At 43.8% G+C, this 17,546-nt stretch overlaps 1 protein-coding gene across 4 annotated transcripts in view; it reads left to right on the top strand.

The window, feature by feature from the left end:
* The window catches only part of ADAMTS9 (ADAM metallopeptidase with thrombospondin type 1 motif 9), a 197,544-nt gene that overhangs the window by 82,291 nt on the left and 97,707 nt on the right, over nt 1-17,546 (top strand). The window lies entirely within an intron of this gene.

The raw sequence follows: 17,546 nt of genomic DNA, 5'->3' as shown, positions 1-17,546 counted from the left end.
CAGCACTGAAATATAAATTGTTATTGTAAATGATGTGGGTCTGTTCTGTGTCCAGCAGCCACAGTGATCTTTTAGTAAAGGAACATCCTCAGCCCGACTTTCAGGGATCTGCTTTGAAATGCATCCTGTGATTTTACCAACAGCTGGTTACACCTTGATGAATGTTGCTGTCACTCTGCTTGAAGCATTTGTTTGTTAAAGTTTGATCTCCACAGAAAATAGAGGCTCAGCTATCTGTCTGTACGATCACATCTCTTTACTTGGAAACTGACATTGACTTTTTTTCTGCTGTCTCCAGTGTTATTCTCTAGTTATTCCGCAAGTGCAGAGAGTTCAAGTCACGGTTTTGTTGTAGTTACATAAATGTTGTGTTGTGCTTTCACCATGAGAGGCAAACACATGTATTGGTGTTCGTAGACCGAAGCTCTGGCTGAGAGATAGATATGTGTGTGTGAGAGAGAGAGCAGAGGGACCGGAAGTAATCGGTGAGGGAGTGAGACAGCTGAGGCACTAAGTGAAGGAAGAAACAGAGGCTCCCAGTAAGGGAGAGAGCAGAGGCTCCCAGTAAGGGAGAGAGCAGAGGCACTTGATGAGTTAGAGAGAAGAGGGAGTCAGTGGGGCAGGGAGTAGAGGCACTTAGTGAGAGAGAGAACAGAGGAAATCAGTCAGGAGGAGAAGAGAGGCACTCAGTGAGATACAGACTAAAGATGATCAAAGAGAGTGGTGGTAATATGTGATATAGCCAAAATAATCAATGAGGGAGAGATGAGAGGAAATCAATTAGTGAGAGATCAGAGGCATTCAAGTGAGAGAGGGAGCCGAAACTTACAGTGAGGGGAAGAGCAGAGGCACCCAGTGAGGGAGAGGGCAGAGGCACACAGTGAGAGAGAGCAGATTCACCCAGTGAGGAAGAGAGCAGAGGGTCCCAGTGAGGGAGAGAGCAGAGGGTCCCAGTGAGAGAGAGAGCAGAGGGTCCCAGTGAGGAAGAGAGCAGAGGGTCCCAGTGAGGGAGAGAGCAGAGGGTCCCAGTGAGAGAGAGAGCAGAGGGTCCCAGTAAGGGAGAGGGCAGAGGTACCCACTGAGTTAGAGAGCAGAGGCACCAAGTGAGGGAGAGAGCAGAGGGTCCCAGTGAGGGAGAGGGCAGAGGGTCCCAGTGATGGAGAGAGCAGAGGCACCCAGTGAGGGAGAGAGCAGAGGCACCCAGTGAGGGAGAGAGCAGAGGGTCCCAGTGAGGGAGAGGGCAGAGGGTCCCAGTGAGGGAGAGAGCACAGACTCCCAGTGAGGGAGAGGGCAGAGGATCCCAGTGATGGAGAGAGCAGAGGCACCCAGTGAAGGAGAGAGCAGAGGCACCCAGTGAGGGAGAGGGCAGAGGGTCCCAGTGAGGGAGAGGGCAGAGGGTCCCAGTGAGGGAGAGAGCACAGACTCCCAGTGAGGGAGAGGGCAGAGGATCCCAGTGATGGAGAGAGCAGAGGCACCCAGTGAGGGAGAGGGCAGAGGGTCCCAGTGAGGGAGAGGGCAGAGGGTCCCAGTGAGGGAGAGGGCAGAGGGTCCCAGTGAGGGAGAGGGCAGAGGCACCCAGTGAAGGAGAGAGCAGAGGCACCCAGTGAGGGAGAGGGCAGAGGCACCCAGTGAGGGAGAGAGCAGAGGGTCCCAGTGAGGGAGAGAGCAGAGGGTCCCAGTGAGGGAGAGGGCAGAGGGTCCCAGTGAGTGAGAGGGCAGAGGGTCCCAGTGATGGAGAGGGCACAGACTCCCAGTGAGGGAGAGGGCAGAGGGTCCCAGTGAGTGAGAGGGCAGAGGGTCCCAGTGATGGAGAGGGCAGAGGGTCCCAGTGATGGAGAGGGCACAGACTCCCAGTGAGGGAGAGAGCAGAGGGTCCCAGTGAGGGAGATGGCAGAGGGACCCAGTGAGTGAGAGGGCAGAGGGTCCCAGTGAGGGAGAGGGCAGAGGCACCAAGTGAATGAGGAAAAACTATATTTCTTTCTCTTGTATGCTCTCCACCATTCCCTCTCTCTCTCTCTCTCTCTCTCTCTCTCTCTCTCCACCACTCTCTCTCTCATATTCTTTACTTCTTTCTCTTGTATGCTCTCCACCACTTCCTCTCTCTCTCTCTCCACCACTCTCTCTCTCATATTCTTCACTTCTTTCTCTTATGCTCTCCACCACTTCCTCTCTCTCTCTCTCTCTCTCTCTCTCTCTCATGCTCTCCACCACTCCCTCTCTCTCTCTCTCTCTCTCTCTCTCTCTCTCATGCTCTCCACCACTCCCTCTCTCTCTCTCTCTCTCTCCACCACTCTCTCTCTCATATTCTTCACTTCTTTCTCTTATACTCTCCACCACTCCCTCTTTCTCCCTCTCTCTCTCTCTCTCTCTCTCTCTCTCTCTCATGCTCTCCACCACTCCCTCTTTCTCTCATATTCTTTACATATATCTCTTTTATATTCTCCACTTATTCATTATCCCTCTTAAACTCCCTACTTTTCTTTCTTTCTTTTCTCTCTCTCTCTTATACTCTCCACTTCTCTTTCTCTCTTATATTCTTCACTTCCCTCTCTTATACTCTTTCTCTCTCTCTTTTATACTTTCCACCTCTCTCTTTCATATTCTCCACTTATCTCTCTCTTATTCTATCTCTCTTCCTCTCTGTCTGTTGATATAATCTGTCTATTGATCTAATTTATCTATTGTTTGATCTGCGTTGTACTTGAACCTTTCTTGGCATATTTTCAAAGATCCTTTTCATCTTCACCTTCTCAAAGTTTTACTTTGTTTATGATGCTTTTCAACACCAAAGGCCAATTTATCACTGCTGTGTGTAGTGTATTGTTTATGTTTTATGCTTTGAAAATATACCTATATTTTCTTACTGAATGTTTCAAGCATATCAGGACATGTTTGAGAGGAAAATGTGGTACTTTTTTTTTATCTTTCTATAGGATTTTACATTTGTCTGCTTAGGAAAGATCTGTTTCTTTTGCAGGGCATGAATCATTCAGGTCTTGGTGAATTTGGTTCTAAATGGTGATACATTAATGCATACTTTGTGTTTCACATATGAGATCCGGTTGAGTAAACAGCTGTTGTTGCTGAAAGACTGAACCTATCTTATGGATTCAGTTGGCTAAACCAGGGGGCGTAATGAATGTTTGAATTGCAGACTCTTGTCCAATCAGATTCCTCATTCCCGCCAGTCAGTGCGGTTTGAACTTCCTAATCAGTCTTGTCAACTGTGAAACGCGTTACTTCAACTATTTACTAAAAGTAACAGCGGACTCCTACTGAAGGGCTGGGTGGGTGAGGCCTTTCTAAAAAGTGGTGGTTTAGTATTATCAATGACCACCCCAACAAATTTCGTGCCATTTGGAGCCCTTGGGTTTCCCACCATGGCACTCTTCTCTGGCTGATTCTATTACCACACTGTTAATGACATTTATGTCCTGAATTGACCGACCATTTGCATTACTATATTGCACGGAGCTGGACCAAATATATCCTCCCCTAAGTAACCTTAACTAACATTCCCCCCTATCTATCCCCCCCTTCTTTTCTCTTTTTATGTTTTTTTCTTCCATGATTGGTATCGCCGCTGTTGCTGAATGTATATTTCGAGTTAGTCGTTATACTGTAAAAATGCTGTAAAATTCTAAATAAAATATGCTTTAAAACAAAAAAGTGGTGGTTGTTCAAAGTGAAAAAAAACCCTCAGGGCACTGTATTCTAATGTGACCAGTTGTCGAAGTTTAGAAGAGGCGGTATGGAAAATGTAATGGGAACGTAAGTGAATGGAATTTATTGGTGTTACATTGAAGGCAGTAGGAGAAGTGGCGGTATGACATAGCACCGTATACACCCCCTCTTCCACCACTGCATGTGACATTGAAAATGTTCCATAATAGAATGTATAACGGTCTAAGTGATTTACAAAGAAAGTCTATGTTCAGCACAAAACGCCTTGGTTTTACACCCAAGCACATAATTGACTACTTTCCCTGAATCCTACCCAATTCTCAGCAGAGAGGGCTATCCCCCCAGACCATACTTCTCTCTTCAGAGTAAGCTACACCTCTTGGATCTAACTTCACTTTAGTCTGAAGTGGGCGGGGACTTAATGTTGGTATTCCTTCGTTGAGCAGATCCCCCTTCCCCAAGTGAGGGTCCAAAATGTGTGCCTGAGCACCTAATTTCCACTTCTGGCAAATGCACCTGCCAACTACAATAGTTCATAGGCCTTAGAAGAGGCAGACAAATCAGAAGAGATGCACTGTGGAAATGTCACATCAAAACTCCGACCTCCTACCTACCACCTTAGAGCCACCCCCTTCATCCAATAAACGTTTCCTTTTTTCCTCCTGGTAGTTTTGTGTGTTTGAAGCTTTTTTTTTTTTTTTTCTCTGTACCTCTTTATACCATTCCAGTCCATAAACTGAGATCTCATTTGTACACTGCTTCACAAAGCCAGGCAGCTCGCTGCACCTTCTCTATAAATTATTTGCTTAGCAATGTAGTAGATAAGTGGACTAAAGTCATAATCTGCTTTTAAACTAAAAATCGAAATAAACTTAAGTACAGTGTCTGGTGTTCTGTGGCTCACCCTGTCGCTGTTGCATGGTCACTATTTACTTTAAAGCCTATTTGCTATGTACAATATGAATCTTGGTGCTGTAATGCAGTTATTGTAGTTGGGTTTCTGAATAACAAAATAAAAAATCAATATGTACTGTACTTTTTGCAAATTATCTTCTAGAGTCTATTTCGCTGTGTTGAATTAAACAGTTACTCAGCGAACAATGAATAATACAAAATGTCCCTGTAGTCCAGCAAGCACTCGTAGAGATCTGCTCTTCATCTGCAGTTGCATAAATGCAGATGGAAAAGTCTGTACGCATATATTTATTTCATATCTCAGTGACTTACTGCTCTGTGTTCAGCAGGAATTTAACGTCAGCAAGGGTGAAGTGTAATAGTTTACTCGCCGGTGTTAAGTGGATGCACAAAACAAGGAAGAAGCTACTAGATGCTGAGGAGGGAAAAAGTTCATTGTGTGTAACGGAAAAATGAAAACGTCTGTGTATAAATGAATCTTTGGAATTTTGTGTATTCTTTGTAAGGCCACTTTTGTTCTTGGAAAAAGTGTAATTCTGCACATAGGATGCTACAGTACAGGAGGGTGCTGCAATATTCTCATAATAGATAGGATGATGGACTTCCTACTGTAAATTATATGGATATTCGAAGTAAACGAGGAGTTCCATCATCATATAAATGCACAAGGCTGTAGATCTCCTGAAATAAAGATAATCCTGATGTCCCCACAATCTCATCATTAATTTAAGACATATAGGCATACATGCCAACTCTCCCGGAATGTCCGGGAGACTCCCGAATTCCGGGTAGGTCTCCCGGAATCTTTGGAGAGCTGGCAATTCTCCCGCATCTGCATATCAGAGCTGGGGATGTATGGATGGAGGGGGCAGGGCACCCCCTCTGCCCATACACTCCTCCAGGAACTCCTGGACGTGGCCCACATAAAGATGGCAAGTATACAGTGTCGGACTGGGGCATGAAGGGCCCACCGGGGGAATGCACTATATTGGGGTGTGGCCAACTTTAAGAGTGGGTGTGGCCACTAAAGGGGGTGTGGCCAGGTCATGGAGGACAACTTATAGCACTATTTTAAATGTGCACCTTTTTGGATGCAATGCATTAGACCCTGCCCCCTCTACTGGTAGGGAAATACATGGGACCCATTAACAAAATACTTGTGGTTAGGAAGAAGCTCCAGTACCAGCTCCTGTATGTGATGTTATTGCATTAGATATGCTTAATGTCTGTTGACGTACCTTACTCAGTTTTCCAGCGCTGAATTTAGACAGTTTGCTGAAGAGTGGGAATTTGTCCATGCAACATCGAGTCCCCACTATCCACAGTCAAATGGGTTGGTGGAAAGTTCAGTAAAAACTGTAAAGAGTCTAATGAAAAAAGCACAAGACGGCAAAGAAGATTTCTACAAAAGTCTTTTAATCTACCGCAGTACACCTTTACAGAATGGACTCTCTCCTGCACAAATGCTGATGGGAAGGAGGATTAGAGCAAATCTTCCGATAAGTGACGAACTGCTTAATACGCATAACTCAGCATTGGTGAGACTGAGTAAGGTACGTCAACAGGAGAAACAGAAACTGTACCATGATAGGCGAGCAAAAAGCTTATCTGATCTAAGATCAGGTGACCAAGTCCGTCTCCGAGATCATGAGAAAGGCATTTGGATGCAGAAAGGTATTGTGCAAGCACAAGTAGCACCAAGATCTTATATTGTACGTACAGATCGTGGAACAGAAGTAAGAAGAAATCGGGTCGATTTAAGATCTCAACCCAACCATAGTGATGGCAACACGACTGAAGAATACCCTTCATCTGACATGTATGATGGACTTGATAATGGTGAACAAACCATGATGGAAGAAAGGTCCAACATGGTTGACGATACACAGACTTTGTGTGAAAGACCCATAAGAGAAATACGCAGACCTGAGAGACTCATTGAAACGTGTTAGATGATGTTCTTAATGTTATATTGTTAAATTGTTATACTGAAGGATACAGGGCTTATCTTTAAAGAAAAGAAGATGTGATGTTATTGCATTAGATATGCTTAATGTTTGTAGACACTCCCTTATATGTTTAAGCTTGAATCTTTAGTGATGGTCCCTAAGACCATGGGGAATGCTGGGAAGTGGGTGTGGCCAGTGTGCAATGTACCCAGAGTCTGCAAATGGCTGAATAAAGAGCTCAGCAGTGCCCACCCATGCTTCAGTGTCCTGATGAACTGATTTACAAGTATATTAACAAAACACTGTAGTCTCCTAATGCACCAAGACTGTTACTTATGATAAGTGCATAATTTTGTTACCTCCAACCCTTGCCTCATATGTTGTTATTGCCCATCATGTATTGAGCTTATAAGGCACAGTATAAAGACCTGCGGATCCTTTCCTCCACTATTTGAAATATTTATTGTCTTGCATTCTATTTAGTTAATAGAATAAATCCCAGACGCAGGTGCCAATATGTTATATGTAAGTAAGATGGACAATCATATTAATATTGGAGCAATAGAGTGCTAAAGCTGCTAGAACTTAATCTTGACACAAATAGTGAACATACAATAATAACCAGTGCACTGGAAAAGCAAAATGAAACAGAACTTGAATGTACATATGTGAAGCATAGCAATGGAGCCAGGTCTGTGTAATCCGGTAAAAGCCTGTAGGATAATAAATCAGGCTAAAGTTCAGTATTTCCATACACATAAAGTGTATGCAGTCCACAAAAAGTATATGATTTGTGCTCAGTGTTATACCATATGATAAAGACACAAATAGGATTCTATTTTTCCTGAAAAAACAAAAACTATTGCGTTACTTACCTGTGCAAAGCTCCGGTCCTTGATTCATGTTCCTCTGGGCGGCCGCTGCTGGATTACAGGACGTCCTCCTCCCCTGCACAAACTGCTAAAAAACACACTACCGCGCAGGTGCAGAGAGCCGCGTCTGGGCTCTCTGCACCTGCGCGGTAGTGTGGTTACAGGAAGTGTCACCGCCGCCGCCATCTAAGCAAAGTTCAACAACAAGCTCCGCCCTAACAACGGAGGGGATGGAGCTTCAACCCCGCCGGGCCTACCGGTGGATAGTCCGGCTGCCCGGCAGGCCAGTCCGAGGCTGCAAGTATACATATAGGGCAGGGCACACCTCCCATCTGACCTGATTTCAGCGGGACAGACCCGATTCTATAGCTCTGTCCCGCTGTACCAACCGGGGACATAGTTGTCCCGCAGGTTGAAATGTTGGGTAAAGGGATGTATGTAATGGGCAGACTAGCGCTTTCCACTGCTGGCAGCCTCTGGGGGGGTGGCCACACTTCCGGCACACCTAGGCCACACCCCTTTGCTACATGCCCATTCCCCTTGCCCCGCTGCCAGGGACAGACATGTTGGGAGTTGTGATATAGGGGCAGATTTAATTAGCCGCCAGATGTCTCCTCGATGTCCAGCTGCGGACTTTGCCAGCTAATACGGTACAGAAATCTCCACTCATTGTTCCTCGTATATCTATATGACACATGGGAAAATGAGCAGAGATTTTAGTAAACCCTTCCCCACAATGTATCCCTGTGGACTGTTCCGGAGACACATCACGGCACCTTGAGGCCAATTGAATTCCACCATTGAATAAAGGAGGTGGTTCTTAAGTGGGAGTAGGTTGGAATTTTAAATGATGTTTCACCATGTGCATTGTCAGGTTGATCCGGAAACTCACATATGTATGCACAGATTGATTTTAGAAGAGCAGACTGTAAAGTGTGTTTCATATACATTTTAACATAAACAGTGGTGGACAACATGGTCATTTTTAAGGGTCCTCAAAAGTGGTCCTTGGTGGCATAAGGGAATCGCACATTCTCTATGCGGTAAATCATCAGATCACATTATCAGTAGCATCATGTGCTACTTATAATCAGTCATTTATGTCTGGCCAGTCAAACGTTTCTTCTCCACTAGTCAAATTAGTGCTGACAATACAAGACATCGCCCTCCAATCACAAATTATCCCGTCCACCCCCTCTGGTCACAATGGCCGGGCCCCAGGGTAAGGCTAGGTAGGTACACCTTAACATTATATGCTAGTTCTCCTAAAACTTGGCAACTTTGTAATAATAACTCTGTTGTAAAAACAGTGTCGTAACTAGACATTTTAGTGCCCTGGGCGAGACAGGACACCGGCGCCCCCCATCTAAGTGGGAGTGACATTTGCCAAGTGGGTGTGGTCAACCTAATGTGAGGGTGTGGCTAGCACTTTACTAAAAGAATTCTGCGGCTGCGGGAAAGTAAAAGTCTAATACAGATCCAGGTAGCGGGCGGCTGCTGCGCCCCCTTGGGCTTGCGCCCTGGGCGATGGCACCGCCCGCACATGCCTAGTTACGGCTCTGCAGTCACACAAACAATAACTTCTGTTACTTTTGTCTGCAGTTGGTCCTTGGTCCTTTTGTTAAATTGCAATCGTTTGATACAATTCTCAAGAAGTTTATATATTCAATTTTATCATTTCACTGGTATCATATTTTGTTTGGTACAACCCGGTCAACTGGAGCAATTATTTTACTGTATTCCATATTTATACCCTGTGGATGTTTAGGGAGCAGTCAATTTGTCTTCGCATTTGATAAATATGCTTGTAATGTTGGGAAGGGAGCAGAATACATTAATGAGTTGATATGCGTGTATCTTTTGTAACTAGACCTTTCCTTGCATCACAACAACATCCATCATTCATAGATCTAAGTACCTCAGCAGACGTACTGCACAAATCAGCATAAATTGAGCCTTTCACTACCCATAAACATATTAGTCTGTATATAACATCTAATTAAACAATTCTTCAGAGCACCATGCTTTCAAAATCAAGGGAATGAGATAATTACTCTTTTTTCTGTTGCCTCTCTATTCTGCCCATGAATAGGTCATTTTGTATTAATTTCCATAAGCACTGCCTAATTACAAGATTATTCATGGCAGTGATTGCTACAAACCAGCCCCTAACTTCCTAATCCCGAGCATGCGAACATGGATGAGTACATTATAGGCTGTGGGGGAGTGACAAAAAAGTATTTTGTGAAAGTAGAGAAGAAAATATTGTTATAGGGTCTGAGTCATTAAGGAGAAGGAAAGCAAAAACCAGGAGTAACTTTGCACCTGGGCAAAACCATGATGCTTTGGAGGGGGAGGTAAATGTAAAATGTGATGGCAGATTTATAGTTGGGGTAGGGCATGTCCTAGATCAACTTTAAATTTCAGTGTAAAGATAAAGTAATCAAGTATTTGTGTGCTACATGAAAAAGCAGCCAGTATTTTTCTTATGTGCAAAATAATAAACTAATTTGCACCCTTTGCATTGTGACATGGTTTTTGCTTTGCTCTCCTTAATGACTCAGGCCCATAGAGTAGATTAGGTGAATTTAAAAGCAAACATTGTAACCCACAGCAAACAAATTGCTAATTTTTTTTTCTTGTGCAGTATAGAGGATGAAGGTAAACATTTGATTGATTGGCCATGGTCACATGACCATTTTTCATAAATGTTCTTGATGTGTGTTCTGTAGCCTTTATCTTGAAGTTTACTCACATGTCAGACAGACAGGCTGTGTTTACGTTATTGATTAGTAAAGTCAAACAGTCTGTAGCTGATAGTTCATTTTAATTTGGTGGAGGAAGTAACATGGCAGCCTCCATATTTAGGGCCTGATTCATTAAGGAAAGGAAAGCAAAAAAGAAAGGAGTAACTTTGCACCTTGGCAATACCATGTTGCATTAGAGGGGGAGGTAAATATAAAATGTGGGGGCATATTTATAGTTGGGGTAGGTCATGTCTTAGATCGACTTTAAATTTCAGTGTAAAAATAAAGCTATCAAGTATTTGTGTGCTACATGAAAAAACAGTCAGTATTTATCTTATGTGCAAAATAATAAAATTTGCACCCCTTGCATTGTAACATGGTTTGTCCAGCATAAAACATACTCCTTTTTTTCCTTTACTTTGCTTAATGAGGCTCTTAAGGTGTGAATATGCAGCATGGTCCTATATGATTGAAGACAAAGAATGTCCTTGGAAATGTAAAATCAAATCTGCTGACGATTAAGGCATGTCTTCCCTGTAGAGATTTGTCCTTGGAATTGTTGAACAGTGGAAATGTTTTCTGTTTGTTTTAGCCAACAGTACTGTACTACGGTACTTATCTTTATTCTGTATATGGGGAAAAAAATCATCTGTTCTTATTCTGTATTTTATAAGATAATATATAATGGTATAATGTATTTAAAACACTATATAATTTTCTTTTTTATTATTGGTCATCTTTTCATGTTGGGGGAGGATGCAGTCATCTTCATCATCAACATTTATTTATATAGCGCCAGCAAATTCAGTAGCACTTTAGAATTGGGGACAAGTGCTAGATTGTCCCCAGTTGCTTGCGGGCAGGGACAAGCGCCTGCCCGCAAGCTTACAATCTATGTCTTATGTCTGCCTAGGACAGACTACAAGCAATGTGATTACATGCACTCAGAAGATCAGTGAAGTATCCATGGAAGATGTTTTCAAATGTCAGCTATATTTTGGCATATTATATTGCCAACTGTCCCCCGTTGTTTCCATTTTGTGGTGCCCTGTCCCCCTCAGCTTACCATGCAGCAGTTCTTTGTGCTATTCCAAGTCCAGGGGTCATCCAAGCTCCCTAGGGCAGTCCTGAGGGGAAAGCTGCTATAGGCCCAAGAGGATGCTTAGGTGGGTAAATCAATTAGTCGTGAAGTGTCTCCGAAACGTCCGTAAGACACTTCGCTGCGGGGATTGGACAGAATTCTCTGCTCAATTTTCCTCTCACCTCTCAAAGTTGTGTGGAAAAACGTGCAGAGAATTCTACTGTAATTGCTGACAATGTGCTCGGCGCAATGTCTGCACGCCACATCGCTGACAATTCAATTTCCCCCTTAGACCGGGAACTTAGTCCTCCAGTAGTGGTTTGGGTGTCGAGTGCTTTCCCTTCGACATCCTTCCACGGTCTAGTCTGATATTCCTTTGTTGTGTTTATGTTCTATTTTCGTTTGTCCTTGACTCCTCGTATTAACCCTTACCTGGCAGACTACCTGTTTGGTTTTGACCCTTCGCCGTTTGACCACCTGCTCCAGACTCCCTGATAGAGAACTGTAAGACTTGAATGTTATTGTGACTCTTAGGGGCATTTTCAATTGTTGAATATGCCCGCGGCGTTAAAACTATTACCATTATTACGGTAATAGTAAGCTGGATTTCAGCTCACGGCTCCCTGAGCCGCGAGCTGAAATCCAGCGACAGAACTACCGTAATAACGGTATTTACGGGCACTATTACCGTAATGACGATGATAGTGAGTGCACCGCGAGATTTTTGGCTATAACGCCAATAATTGAATATGCCCCTTATCATTTAAGTTACTTCCTACCCAAGTACTCTGTTCTCCCTCAGCACATTTTAAAGGTGGACTACACAAGTTGGCCTGGTAGCTCTAGGAATATCCTTATAGATGTAATAGCTAAGTAATATGGAAGCCTAGTAAAGGAAGGGGAGACTTTTGAGACGATTGTTATAGTCTGCTACTGTAGTAAAATCACATGTACTTTCCTTTCAGGTCCTTTGCTTGTTCAGTTTTGCTCCCACTACACCGCTAAGTGGTAACGACACTTGAAATCTTGCTTTATACAGATAGTTTTGTTGAACTTAAAAGGGCCTTTTCAGTTTGTTCTTAACAATACCCTTCTAAAGGTTAGCTCCCCCCGTCCTTTTCCGAGACACGTCTTTTGTCCCTCGCACTTTGCTGTGAAGCCCTCACAGTAACGCGCCCGTGTGATGGATGGAATGGCAGACAAGCAAACTCAGGAAATTAGCTAAGTAATCGCATTAGTGTGAAGTTGTGCAGCAGACTGCTGTTTGCCGGAAACTCTTCTCTTGCAAAGAATTTAGCCTGGTAAATAGTCCACTGCACACACCACAAGATTCGGGTTTAAAAGACAGAAGGAAAAAAAACGCTTTGTCAATGTGTGTTAACGTCTCAGATGTGTCCATTGAGAGGCGAAGCTCTCAATGGGGAACACGCGGGAGTTAGATTATTTGTCCTTTTTAAATTAGTTGTTAAATACAGGTTCATGAAGGTTAAGAGGGTCTTGTATGATCTAAAAGTGCTAAAAGGAAGTTTCCAGATGTTTTGTACAACGTATTTACTAACATTGTACACTCTGACCTAATGCTTTCCCATTAGGTATGAAGAAAAGATTTGGGAGGACATGTTAATGTCATGCAGTGGATGGGGCAAGGGGACGCATTGTTCAGTGAGGTTGGTCTGGGCAGCACGGTGGCGTACTGGTTAGCACTTCTGCCTTGCAGCTAGTGGGGTCATGAGTTCAATTCCCGACCATGGCCTTATCTGTGTGGAGTTTGTATGTTCTCCCCATGTTTGCGTGGGTTTCCTCCGGGTGCTCCGTTTCCTCCCACACTCCAAAAACATACTGGTAGGTGAATTGGCTGTTAACAAATTGACCCTAGTCTGTCTCTGTGTGTGTGTGTGTGTGTGTGTGTGTGTGTGTGTGTGTGTGTGTGTGTGTGTTAGGGAATTTAGACTGTAAGCTCCAATGGGGCAGGGACTGATGTGAGAGAGTTCTCTGTACAGCGCTGCGGAATTAGTGGCGCTATATAAATAAATGGTGATGATGATGATGGTGGGGTTGGGTGATATTATTTGTGTCATTATGTCACGTTTCACGCACTTCACAGTCTGGAAGTGCTCCCAATAATCCAGGTAGTAAATGTATCAATCTGCGCATTCTGCAATTTGCCGATATTCGCTCATTCACGGCCAATCTCTTAACAAGCAAGTTTTGCGTTTTAAATCTGCCTTGCAAAGTCGCCGAATATCGTTGACTTGCAGAATGCGCATATTGATACCTTTACCCCCAGGAGTCTCCCAGATATATTGTTATCGTAAAAATTAACTTATGAAAGTAACTTGATCCCTCTCATTGTAAGATCTTTCCCCAACCATCAAACATATATTCTCTTATATTTTGGTTTAGTAAGTAGTATATGCTTGCTATCTGTGTGTGCTATGTGGGTTTGAATACCTAATCGGTAGCCAGGTGCAGGGGTGGGCTAGTACCTCCTGGCCTGCGGGCAAGCAGATGTAAAAGGTCTACTTATATGGTTACGATGATATTATGGGAATAGTGGTAGTGTCACGGTGGTGGCAGCGCCCAGGAAAGAACCACTTGGCTACAGTTGTTATCAGAGACTCGCCACGTCTGGCCAAGCCGCTTAGTCCTGAGAGGACTGAGTGAGGTACAAGCTGAAGTCAAAGGATTGTAGAAGTTAGAAAAGTGATCGACAAAGCCAAAGTCATGGGATTGGAGAAGGAAGAATAGAGGGGGGTGAAGCCAAGGTCGAAAGATTGGTGAAAGTAAAATCGTGTAGTACAGTCAGACAAAACATGTCGTCTTCAAAGCACAAGCAGATAAATCCAAAACAAAATTTTGCACTTGCAAAGGTTTGGTAGAACTGAGGAATTTTATAAAGGCTACAAATAGCCTTTGTTCTGATTAACTTGACATTTTCACTGATGGGGCAGATTGCTCAGTAAGGAAAGCTGTGCAGTAGTCCATGTGAGGAGACAAGCTAGATTGCTGTTCTTAGTAGTGTGTTGATTAGAGGAATTGAGAAAAGGTGTTTGTAGCTGTCAGTGTGAATAGTTATCTAACAGCTGTCACCTGGAGCTAGTGTTGTGAATCCTCACAGTAATTGTTTTCTGATAACTCATCTGAAACTAGTGTTGTGACTCCTCAAGGTAGTTGTTTTCTGACATCTGTCATCTGAAGCTAATGTTGTGAATCCTCACAGTAATTGTTTTCTGACAGCTGTCATCTGGAGCAAGTATTGTGAATCCTCAAAGGTACCTAGCCATGATGGTTCGAAAGATGTGTCAATCTGCAGCATTGTTCCGATTAGAGATTGAGGTAAATAACTGCTAAATTTCGCAGACGTACAGAATTCCTGCAATGTAATCTTCCAATTCCGCTTTTCCTTTGTCAGCCCACAGAATGGCGTACTGCACTGTTTTTGTAAATTATGCATTTCGCAGAATTTATAGTATATAAATATGGTGGTGTCAGTTCATTATTCTCTGTGGTGTGGTTGGGGTATACTAAGAGAGACAAAATGGTAGGGGAATTCCGGGTGGAATAAAAACTATAGGGAGGAACTGTGTGAAATTCTGCAACCAAATGTGGAATGACGCTCATCTCTAATTATGATTATATAACCTCAAAATCTGTATGATATACCGGGCCGAATTAACCCTAGGGCTAACTGGGCTACAGCCCAGGGGCCTCGGGCATCCAGGGGGCCCTTGAAAGTGCTCAGCAGCAGTATTGATTGGTCGGGGCGGGGGCGCCCCCGGCGCGATCTATGCTGCTGAGCACTTTCACTGCGGTCCTTCCCCAGTGCGCTGAAGTCTCCTTACTGAGGAGATCTCGTGAGTCTCACTCTCACGAGATCTCGTGAGAGTGAGACTCACGAGATCTCCTCAGTAAAGTGCGTACAGTGCGCCGGGGAAGGACTGCAATGCCAGGAGAAGGAGGTAAGTGCCTTGGGGGGTGGTTCAGCTCACCGAGGGGGCCCTCACGGGGGAATGGAGGCCCCCTTAGCCCAGGGGCCTCCATTCCCTTAATCCAGCCCTGATGATATATAATTGTTCTTATGGTCCAATGACATCCCGTTAGGGACAGAAACATGGGTGTATATCCATTGCTGAGATTTAGGCAGTGTTCACTTGGTGATGGGTAGTGGCTGAGCTTACTGTGACAGTTATTGAATTATTCAACCCGGTGCTGTTAATTGTTTTGGTGTTAGTCTTTGCCTCTGTTCGGCAAGTATACACCTTTTCCTCTATTCAGCCGAAATCTCTATGTGCAATACTGATGAGAGCCCTGTCAGTCTGTCATGAGTAATGGCTCTCGTGTAAGACAAAATCGGCTCTCCTGCCTCCTTCATCATCACCATTTATTTATATAGCGCCACTGGTTCTGTAGCGCTGTACAGAGAACTCACTCACATCAGTCCCTGCCCCATTGGAGCTTACAGTCTAAATTCCCTAACACACACACACACACAGACAGAGAGAGAGAGAAAGAGAGACTAGGGTCAATTTTGATAGCAGCCAATTAACCTACCAGTATGTTTTTGGAGTGTGGGAAGAAACCGGAGCACCAGGAGGAAACCCACGTAAACACAGGGAGAACATACAAACTCCACACAGATAAGGCCATGGTCAGGAATTGAACTCATGACCCCAGTGCTGTGAGGTAGAAGTGCTAACCACTGAGCCACCGTGCTAACCACTTGCCATCCTTTATCTGTGGGGCCTTCATAATTGTGCATGTGCTGAGATCCATGTGGACACTGCTACACTTTAAGAGGGAGATACAGAGAGCAACTAACCCACCCATTAAACTAGTCCTTAACATTACCCATATTCCTACTTTATCCATACACCCATGTTTGTATACTTGTCAGCATAGGATTCATACAACCTCTTTTTGCTTCCCAGCTTTAAACTTTCAGTTATTTTAAAGAAACGACAAAAAAAAAAGGTACTTTTCTCATGTTTGCATCAGTCTTCTGCCTTCTGTGACTTATTGATGAGCTTTGCTCCACCAGACGTCAATCCCTCAGACTGCAATTTTATCTGCTTTAAGAAATACGACCAGCCACACAAAGCTGTATTGTTCAAGCACAGTTTCAGGAAAGCGTACAGTAGGCGTAATGGATCTGAAATGCAATTTAAGAGTTGTCGGCCAGTCGCTCATCTTCAGCAACAAAAGTGCTCGAAATGAACTCTTGTCGCACTGTTTATTCTGCCATATTTACTGCTGTTACCACAATTGATAGTTTACAGAGGAAGCAATCCGCTCTCTGTCTGACTATAAACACCTTTCTGACACTGCCACTTAGTATCACATTGGCCCAGTTCTCTGAATGTATCAGATTATCTGGTGATTAGACTTGAGCTGAATTGATGGAACTGAAAAATATTCCAGGCACCCCGTTTGGTTTATTTAAAGCAATTCATTTTTTATTTTTTGCTATACATTATCCATGGACACTGTCATTACCAAGACACAGACCATCAAAGATTATATGTGGGAATTTGAGATGGTATTACTGTCCGGACTGGTGTATCTATGTGATGATCCACTTCCTTTGTTAGTTCTCCAAGCAGTGGTGCCTGGAGAAAACTATTTTGGAGGCTGTAACGTGGGAGATATCTGGTTGTTCTTATAGTCTAGGCCTGGCCAACCTGTCTCTCTCCAGGTGTTGTGAAACTACAATCCCCAGCATGTTTTGCCATTAGATAGACAGCTGATAGCTGGCAGTGTATGCTGGGACTTGTAGTTCACAACACCTGGAGAGTCCACAGGTTGACCAGGCCTGTTATAGTCAATGGGAGGGAGGTTCAGAATGAAAAAATAAAATCCATATAGGGGAGAACCTCTCTTCAATATGTAATATAATATTCCAAATTAGCTGGTAGGTTGCTCAAACAGCAGTAACTTTATTTTCCTGATGCGATGAGACATAAGTAACTGGGAGGGAAGCAGCAATGGCGCGACAGCATCACCCCTGTTGTTTACGATAGCATTGCTTTATATGGGAGCATTCTGCGGTTAGAACACTTCACAAAATCGCAGCCATCTAGGCCGATAACAATGCACTGCAGTCGTTCAATATTAACACAGGGACATTGTGACTGACAAAGGTCTCCAGGGACAAATGTTTAAAACCTGGAACTGTCCCTTGAATTTAGGGATCGTCATAAAATATGTCCTTATTTTTCTGCATATTAGCATAAGTGGAAGCTGCCACCCTGATTGATTGGTCAAGGTAAAATTACATATCATTCTTAAGCAACAATGCAAC

Source organism: Mixophyes fleayi, chromosome 8 (genome assembly GCF_038048845.1).
Source record: "Mixophyes fleayi isolate aMixFle1 chromosome 8, aMixFle1.hap1, whole genome shotgun sequence".
Classification (NCBI taxonomy): domain Eukaryota; kingdom Metazoa; phylum Chordata; class Amphibia; order Anura; family Limnodynastidae; genus Mixophyes; species Mixophyes fleayi.
Note: the sequence above shows the minus strand (reverse complement) of the source record. Positions and strands in the feature narration are given on the sequence as shown.